This window comes from Lampris incognitus, chromosome 11 (genome assembly GCF_029633865.1).
Source record: "Lampris incognitus isolate fLamInc1 chromosome 11, fLamInc1.hap2, whole genome shotgun sequence".
Taxonomy (NCBI): domain Eukaryota; kingdom Metazoa; phylum Chordata; class Actinopteri; order Lampriformes; family Lampridae; genus Lampris; species Lampris incognitus.
Window position 1 is genome coordinate 8,492,497 of NC_079221.1, and position 8,477 is coordinate 8,500,973.

The window sequence follows — 8,477 nt, forward strand, 5'->3', positions numbered from 1 at the left end:
TGATGATATTGGTTCAGGTACAGGTAAGAGAGAGAGTCATTTGACAGTGTAGATGTAGAGAATAAACTGGACCGTTATAAATACGAAAATGCCTTGATCACACCTGCTGACATGCAGTCAGTTGTGGCAGTGGAGCTCTACTGGTAGCACAATAGGACAAATGTACTTGCATGAATGACGTCTTCAGAATCACCTTTATTTGGCCATGTATATGTTTGCACATACATGGAATTGGACTCCAGTTTAGTGGCTCTCAATGTACTTGCATGGAATAACGGCACAACAATCTTCAGGAATACATACAAGAAATGACTTTAAACGGCTGACACAGGAAGGCAATAGTGCAGAGTGCAATGATGGTGGAGTAAATATATTAGCAGGTTACTTATACACGTGAGGTCGGTGGACAATGACAGAATATGCATGTATACGTACAGTATACGCTATATACGGCATGCTTAGATGGATTATTCATTCATTCACTATCCAAACCTTTTAAACTTACTCGGGGTCATGGGGATGCTGGAGCCTATCCCAGCAGTCATTGGGCAGCAGGTGGAGAGACACCCTGGACAGGCCGCCAGTCCATCACAGGGCCGACACACACACCTAGGGACAATTTAGTATGGAAGATTCACCTGACTTACATGTCTTTGGACTGTCGGTGGAAACTGGAGCACCCGGAGCAAACCCACACAAGCACGGGGAGAACATGCAAACTCCACACAGAGGACGACCCGTGACAACCCCCAAGGTTGGACTACCCCGGGGTCCAAATCCGGGACCTTCTTGCTACCGTTCGTGAGCGTGGAAACTCACGGAAAGAAACGTTTTATATCTGGTTGTTTTGGGGTATAGCGCTCGGTAGCGCCTACCACAGGGGAGGAGTTGGAACAGGTTGTGACCAGGGTGTGACGGGTCTGCAGTGATGTTGCCTGCCCGTTTACTGACTCTGGAGGTGTATAACTCCTGAATGGAGGGGCAAGGTAGGAGCCTTATTGGGCACGGGCAGATTTACTGGGATTAAGTATTTCAAAAACCTGGACAGTAAGAAGTGCGAGACTGTAAATACCACGAGGTAGCAATAGATGGGTTTAAAATCTGTATTTATTTTGAACACACTACCCTGACTACATGGCCATATAATTGATTGCTTTTAGGTCCCCGCATTCACATGTGTCATACATATGTGTGATTACATTTCAGGTTTACACTTGCAGTCCTATCGTCCTCGAGCTTGCTTGAGTGACCCACTAAAGCCTTTCACATAGATGCATAGATCTTTATATGAAACAGTTTTGTGCAAAGAGCAAAGATAAGAAGGTGGTAGGCAACGGTATACAGGAGACAGATTTGCTGGAGTAGCTGCAGAAGCACTACGCTATGCCAGGAAGCAGAAGCTTGATGACAGCAGCAGATCTCAAGCACGTGTGCAGCTATAGTACTGTGTATTCCATCACTACAGGCGTCCCAGTTAGCAAAATTTCTGTGGCCCAGACCCGTCCCACACCCGACACTTTTATCCGGCCCACATACCGTGTGGAATGATGGCACTTGGGCGGTCCGCTCCTGTTTGCCAGATCTTGGCCAGAACCAAGCCATAGCAATGCCGCATGTGCCACATATTTTCCAAAGGTGGCCCATATTTTTTTGTGATATTTGGGCCATATTCACCATTTACCACACGGGGCCACTTCAGGGTCACATCCAGATCACATGTTGCCCAGAGCACCGCATCTTTGCCAAAAAAAGCCCCACATTTGATTTGGCATATTTGGGCCATATTTGCTGTTATACATGTGGGCCACGTCAGGCTCACATCCATTTTGTCAGGGCCAGAAGAAGGCCATCAGTACCGCATCGCTGCCTGAAGTGGCCCACATCCGGATGCTATCTGGGATGTGTGTCCGATGCAGGAGCTCAGGCTCGCCACCTGCATGCTGTAGAGCCACAACCTGGACTCTACAGCCATGGCACCACAGGGGAGGAACTTGTCTCTGACAAAGTGGTTTGCTGCAGGTTTGATTTCGGGTTCAAAATTTCAGTATCCACCTTCCTCAACGGAGGTACCTCCACTTGTATAAGGACGTCAAAGAGAATCAGAATCAGATTCATTTTGGTCAAGTATTTTGCAAAATACAAGGAAATTCACTCTGTTTTGCTCAGAGACAAACATAACATACACACAATACACAGCAGCAGCAGCAGCAGAACCGTCGGGGTCATGGGAGGTTAATAACAGAGGTTGGTTGGGATTAGGGAATACTGTAAATGAATGAACTATTATGTACGGTAAACAAAGGACTTCAACTGAAGTGCAAGGGATGCACCAATACCAATACTTGTGTTGGATGTTGGGGTGATACCTGGGATAAAATGGATCATTGGTATCAGTAATTTTGTCAAATGGCTTGATTTGTTGAATTTTTGGCACCTGGAAGCTTGTGGGGGGGGGGGGGGTTGATTCTATCACAATTATTTTACCCGTTGATCCCAAATGAATGGCTTAAATCTGCACTGCTCAGCAAAAGTACTGGATCGGGTTGATACTCGGTATCGGCCGATACTCCAAGATTCATACTTGGTGTATACAGACGACACATTTGCATCCTTTTAAACAGCTTGTGGACGGGTTTAAACCGGGTCAGGGACACTTTTTCAGAGATCTACAGCTGTGTTTGGAATACATTTCCATATTTACCTACTAACTCGCCCTTACATAGCGTCATGGGTCCAGGCCCGTCTTTGAAAGGCGAGATTTGAGTCATCCACTCTCAAATTCATCCTCTTCAGTCAGAATTATTGAACTCCATAAAGACTCTCTTTTCTGGTTCCTGTCTCAATGAATTTACCAAGCACTGTTCTGCCGACGAGACTATAGCGGATGTAGATTATTGACTACTGCAAACTGTTCTCTTCTCTCACATGTCTTTTCTCTCTCGCTGAATGATGTCCTCTCCTTTCTCTTCTTCTGTGTGTGTGAATGGTGTGACGTGAGTGTCCCTTGTGTGCACGTGCAGTCTGTCCTCCTCCCAGGGGTTTCGTCCTATTTTTTCTCCCTGTTAAAGGGTTGTTTTTTTTTAGGGAGTTGTTCCTTATCCGGTGTGAGGGTTCTAAGGACAGGATGTTGTGTTGCTGTAAAGTCCCTTGAGGCAAATTTGTAATTTGTGATGTTGGGCTACACAAATAAAGTTGACTTGACTTGACTCTGGGGAAATGATGTAGGGAAAGAAGTTTCAAATGAAGTCTGGGATGAGATTTTGAAGCGGGTACCCTAGTGCTCTTCCATTTGTGCAAAACCGGGGTTTATGCGGCGTAAGTTCATACACCGTACTTATTACACCAAGGCTCGACTGTCCAAAATATATGATGGTGATGTAGCAGCTGCCTGTGACTCCGGCTAATCTTATACACGTGTTCTGGTTCTGTCCGTCGTTAGGTCATTATTGGACGGAAATATGTAACACTTTGTCAGTCATAATCGATGTGAAACTTGATCCTGATATTCTTAGTCTGTCCCCCTCCTTGCCTCTCCTCTCTTCATCTAGAAAGAATGCGATACCTCCATCTCATTCACACTGGGTGCAAGATGGTCTTTATTTGCTTAAACTGGAAAAGATAAATAAGGCTGTCCCTGCGTGGTGCCGCTAATCGGTTAGAAGAGTTTTCGGGACCCCTTTTTCCAGTGTATCAAACCCACTTCCTTTGCAGAAATTCCAGCACGGTGGCCCAGTGGTCAGCACTGTTGACTCACAGCAAGAAGGTGCTGAGTTCGAACCCCAGGCCGTCCCAGGTCCTTTTCTGTGTGGAGTTTGCGTGTTCTCCCCGCGTCGGCGGTGGGCTTCCTCTGGGTGCTCCGGTTTCCTCCCACCATCAACAAGACATGCATGTTAGGGTTAATACTCCTGTCTGTGCCCCTGAGCAAGGCAGTGGAAAGAAGAACTGGAGTTGGTCCCTGCCCAGATAGCAAAATTGCTGTGGCCCGGACCCGTCCCACACCCAAGACTTTCGTCTGGCCCATATACCGTGTGAAATTATGGCACTTGGGCGGTCCGCTCCTGTTTGCCAGATCTGGGCCAGAACCAAGCCAGAACAATGCCGCATGTGCCATGTATTTGCCAAAGGTGGCCCATATTTGTTTTGTGATTTTTGGGTCATAATCACCATTTACCACACGGGCCACTTAAGGGTCACATCCAGATTACATGTTGCTGAGAGCACCGCATCTTCGCCAACAAAAGCCCACATTTGATTTGGCATATTTGGGCCATATTTGCTGTTAACAACAAGAACTACCTGGAATATCTGCAAGAAAGTTGTTTCATTCGTTCAAGCGCTCTCATAATTAACAAGAAGAAAGAAATGGCTACCAAGAAGCTAGCTCAAGAAATGGAAGAGCTCAAAAAGTCCCTGAACTTCATGTCAGGAACTAAGTGAGGTGGCAAAACAACGGATGGGCCTAATGGATTTAATTGATGAAGTGCGACTACTGAAGGCTGTGATCAGAGAAAAAGGACAAGAAAATTGAAGAGCTTGAAAGAAAAGTAGGAGATTTGGAACGGCACACAAGGACGGACGACCTGGTGATATCTGGGCTTGAGACAACTCACCGCACATATGCACGGATCACAGCAGGGGACAAGTGGGGAGAGGACGGGCCAAGAGGTGAACTGTACACACTGGAGCAGCAAGTCATTAAGACATTCCTATGGACAGTAACAATGTAGCCGCTTGTCTGCCACACCGTACCCCAAAAACAAAACAACAGGCCAAACATCGTCATTAGATTTGTGAGCAGAAAACAAAATTGAAGCGCTAAAGCATGCAGAAACACCTGAGGGCCACAGGGGTATATGTAAACGAGCATCTCACAAAGAGAAATGCTGAAACTGCAAGACAAGCTAGAATCCTGAGGAGGGACAAATGAATTCAGGAATTGTAAAGTAAAGATAAGACTGAATGGGACACCAGCACAGGCCAAAGTTATAGCCGTCGGAGACATAAAAGATCTTGAACAAGATAAATGAATAATGATGAATATTAGGGTAGACCGGTGGAATAGTGGGGAAATACCATACATTTATTTTAGTAGCGTTGTTAAGGGGAAATGTATGTTTGTGAGTGACAGATCTTGTATAAGAAAATGGGTGAATACACAGATTTTAAGTCTTTTGACTTTAGCGATAGGAGTTAGAACATGACATCGATCCCGAGACCCACTTCTACCAGAACATTAACATTAATTGTGAATATTATTCTGAAAACACGTTCACTTCCGATGTGGAAATGGAGGGGTTTTCGGTGATGCATTTCAGCAGTAGGAGTCTCTACAGTAACTTCTCCAAAATTAAAGATTACCGTCAACAGTTTCAGCGAAGCTTTACCGTAATAGCAGTTTCAGGGACTGGGTGGAGTGATGATAAAGAACTGCAGGATGGATTAGAGGGCTACGAAATGCTTTGGCAAAACAGGGTCAATAAAAGGGGAGGGGGGGGGTTGCCTTATTTGTGATGTCTGCTCTTAAATGTAGGGTTATTGGTAATATGACAACTGCTATTGACAATTTGATGGAACGTGTAACCGTTGAAATTAAGGTGGAAAGATTCAAAAAACATATTAATTAGTTGCATCTATAGAACACCGGGGTCATGTATTGATCAATTTAATATGAAGATTTCTGAATTATACGAAAAATATAATGATAAAGGGATTTTTGTTTGTGGTGACTTTAACGTTGATTTGCTGAGATCACATGATCATATGAAAACTACAGAATTTGTTAATATGTTTGGTTTGAGTTTCTATCCGTTAATAGTGAAACCAAGCAGAATAACAAAGGAAAGTGCAACTTTGATTGACAATATTTTTACAAATCTAATTGATGGAAAGATAAAAAGTGGTGTATTAGTGACTGATGTAAGTGATCATTTGCCCGTCTTTACAGTGTTAGAAATTAAGTTAAAATTAGGAGCAAGTAGGCAGACTAACAATTTGATTAGAATAAAATCACCAGAGGCAGTTATAGCCCCTAAGGCAGAACTTTGGAATCATGATTGGCAGGAAGTTTATGTGGAGGACACTAATGAATCATATGATGCATTTTTGGACACATTCTTGAGAATTTATGACCAGCATTGTCCATTGAAAGAGTATAGACAAAATTCAAAAAAGAGGGGAAACCATGGTTCATGAAGGGGTTGGAAAAAGCTTGCAAAAAAGAAAAATAGGCTCTACAGGGAATTTATTAAACATCGGACAAAGGAAAAGGAGGACAAGTACAAAAAATATAAAAACATCCATCCATCCATTATCCAAACCACTTATCCTGCTCTCAGGGTCATGGGGATGCTGGAGGCTATCTCAGTAGTCACTGGGCGGCAGGCGGGGAGACACCCTGGACAGGCCGCCAGGCCATCACAGGGCCAACACACAATTGGATATATGGACGAGGTAAATTTGGAACAAATAAAAAAACAGTTAAACATTTATTATGGGATCACAGCAAAAAGACTATTATAATCAGCTGTTGCAAAAGCATAAATATAATATTAAGGCTACCTGGAGTGTGCTTAGTGACATGATTAAAAATGGTAATAAAAGGAATTTCCCATTTTGTAAAAAAAAAAAAAAAAAAAGAAAAGATAATTCAGTTATTGAAAATATAGAGGAAATTGTAAATGAGTTTAATGATTTTTTTGTTAACGTAGGCCCAAATTTGGCAAAGGAAATTAACCTTCCTACAGATGAGGACAGTAATTTTGATTTTGATTTTGTATTTGACAACAGAAATTCAGTGTTCCTGGGTGGAGTCTGTGAGAGTGATGTGGTAGAAGTGGTTCAAAAGTTTAAGAATAAAAATGGTTATACTATTGATATGTCACTAATAAAAGAGGTAATTGACTGTGTCCTCAAACCGTTTACTTATATTTATAATAAATCTTTTCAAACTCGTATTTTTCCTGATAAAATGAGGATGACTAAGGTGGTTCCAATCTATAAAAATGGTGACAAACATATTGTATTAAATTATAGACCTGTGTATTTGCTACCTCAATTTTCTAAAATACTTGAAAAATTATTTGTAAATAGACTTGATGACTGTATTAACAAATTTGAGTTATTGAGGAACCATCAGTATGGGTTTAGGAGCAATCGATCGACATCTTTAGCAGTGATGGGTTTTGTAGAAAATATAGCAACAGTAGTAGATAAGAAACAAAATACTGTGGGTGTTTTTATTGATTTATGTAGAGCATTTGACACAATCGATCATTCCTTACTCTTAAAGAAATTGGAGTGCTGTGGTATAAGAGGTGTCACACAACACTGGTTAAGAAGTGATTTAAATAATAGGTTTCCATGTGTGAATATTGAAAACACATCCACTTCTAAGAAGAGTAAGTTGTGGTGTGCCACAAGGTCCAACATTGGGACCTAATTTGTTTATACTTTATATAAATGATATTTCTATGGTATCTAATATGTTGAAATGTGTTATGTTTGCTGATGATGCAAATGTATTTGGTTCTGGGGGGGATATGAAATAATTGCTGAAAACAGTAGAAAGGGAATTGAGAATGTTAAAAAATGGTTTGATATCAGCAAGTCACCACTAAATGAAAATAAAACAAAATTTATGGTGTTCGGTGGATTTAGGGTTAATTGTGAAATAAAACTGAAGTTAAATGGAGTTGAAATTGAAAGAGTATTTGAAACAAAATTCTTGGGATTGATTATAGATCATAAACTCTGTTGGAATCCACATATAGAATATATTAAACAGAAATGATCTAAATCTATTGCTATTCTTTACAAAACAAGGGATCTGCTGAATAGGAAATGTTTCATAATGCCGTATCTGTCATACTGTGTTGAAGTTTGGGGAAATATTTATGAAATAAATATAGACCCTATAATTAAACATCAGAAAAGAGCTATTAGAATAATAAATAAATCTTGTTACCGTGAATCTACTCATCTATTATTTATACGGTCCTCTACTTTAAAATTCTTAGATATTGTGTATTTAAAAACAATGGAAATACTTTATCGAGCTAGAGGTAAAAGCCTTCCTGTTCGTATCCAACAACTTTTTAAACTGAGAGAAGGAAACGATAATTTAAGAGGGTTTGTGTATTTTTGAAACATGTAAAGTGAGAACCAGTGTAAAATTACAGATGTGTTTCAGTTCTGGGAGTCAGGCTATGGAATGGTCTTGATGATGAGTTGAAATTGGGTAGCTCGCTGTTGAGTTTCAGAAAATCTTTAAAATGTAAAACAAGTAAGGATTACAACTTAGTATACATTTTTCTTTTTTCTCTCTTTTGTAACTTTGATATTCTAGGTTAACTTAAGGCTGTATTGGATAGGCAACAATAAGCCTTGGGCTTCAGTCTGTTCCTTTTTCGGTCATTGATTGTTTGATTTTTGTTGTGTGACATGGACTGATGTAGTAAACATGTACGATGATGTTTTTC